The sequence below is a fragment of the Pyxicephalus adspersus genome, chromosome 6 (assembly GCF_032062135.1).
Source record: "Pyxicephalus adspersus chromosome 6, UCB_Pads_2.0, whole genome shotgun sequence".
Lineage (NCBI taxonomy): Eukaryota > Metazoa > Chordata > Amphibia > Anura > Pyxicephalidae > Pyxicephalus > Pyxicephalus adspersus.
In genome coordinates, this window is record NC_092863.1 from 1,424,916 (window position 1) to 1,426,515 (window position 1,600).

Consider the following 1,600-nt stretch of genomic DNA (forward strand, 5'->3'; position numbering starts at 1 on the left):
TATCTATTGTGTGTACAATATCTACGAACGATCGTGTCGTTACCTCTATGTGCAGGATCGGTGCTATACGATCGTTCATATATATCGTGCAGGAACGTTCGTCGTTCGTTTTCCGACGATAATAATTGGAAGTGTGTACGTAGCTTTACATTGCTTGTCACCTAATGATTCTTTTATCTCCTTCACAAGGGTCCGGCCTCCATTGCAACCCTTCTGACCACGGCTTGGGGCATTTGGGCCCATTTGCTTGGTAATGAGCTCTTCATCAGTGAAACATGGCTGCTTTTTCATGGTGATTCCCCAAAATGATTGCAGTCTTTGCTTTGTAACCTTCAGCAGCATTCATTCAATGTACTAATGAAGCAGAGCACATTCACTTACCTAAAATGAGTTTTCACTTAAGTGAACAATGCCACACTGTGCCATTTTCAAACTCTTGTAGGCTAAAATACTAGACTTTTGTTTTCCCTGCAAATGAATGGAAATTCTTTGTAAAGTGACTGTAAAAGCTCTACACCTTTCCTATTGAAACCCCTAAGTATTTTTCACACCTGTTTCACGCTAACCACTCTCGGTGAAACTTCCACCTCCCATTAGCCAACCTTTCTCCCTTCAGCCCTGACTTTTATAATGGCTTTGCATGGGAGTGGTTTTGCTTTGATATGGGTGTAGCTTGGTGCAGCTTTGTATTGCAGTCTGAACATGCTGAAAACTCCTCACTATTTATTTATTCAAAGAGAAACATTTACAACAAAATACAATTTGTGTACAAAATACAACTGTCAGTACAGCATGCAGACTAGATGAATCCCCAATAGAGGGTGATACGTGGGCTGAAGGGTGTGCATATAGGGTGTGTGAGGACATCCAGGGTACATTGTGTACATTGTGTTATGTAATCTCACACAGCAGTGTGCATGCATTGTAGATGGTGTGTACTTGGTATGAATCAATGCATTGGGCATGGTGAGTACTTGGCCTGAGTGCATGCATTGGGCATGGTGAGTACTTGGTATGAATGCATGCATATGGTGGGCATGGTCTAAATGCATGCATTGGGCATGGTGTGTGCTTGGAATGAGTGCATGCATTGTGTATATTGAGTTTATGGTCTAAAGAGCATGCATTGTATGTACCCGGAGCAGAGTGTATAGGGTAAAGCGCATGCATTGTGTAAACTGTGTAGTATGCTAATGTTGTGCGAGCATGTATTGTGTGTGAGAGCATGCATTGTGTATAGTGTGAGAGCGTGCATTGGGCATAGTGTGTGAGTGCATGCAGCGTGCATTGGGCATAGTGTGTGGGTGCATGCAGCGTGCATTGTGTATCGTGTGAGTGCATACAGCGTCCATTATGTAGTGTGTGAGTGCATGCAGCATGCGTTGTGTATAGTGTGTGCGTGCATGCAGCATGCGTTGTGTATAGTGTGTGCGTGCATTATGTATAGTGTGTGAGTGCATGCAGCGTGCATTGGGCAGTGTGAGTGCATGCAGCGTGCATTGTGTATAGTGTGTGAGTGCATGCAGCGTGCATTGGGCATATTGTGTGAGTGCATGCAGCGTGCATTAGGCATAGTGTGTGAGTGCATGCAGCGTGCATT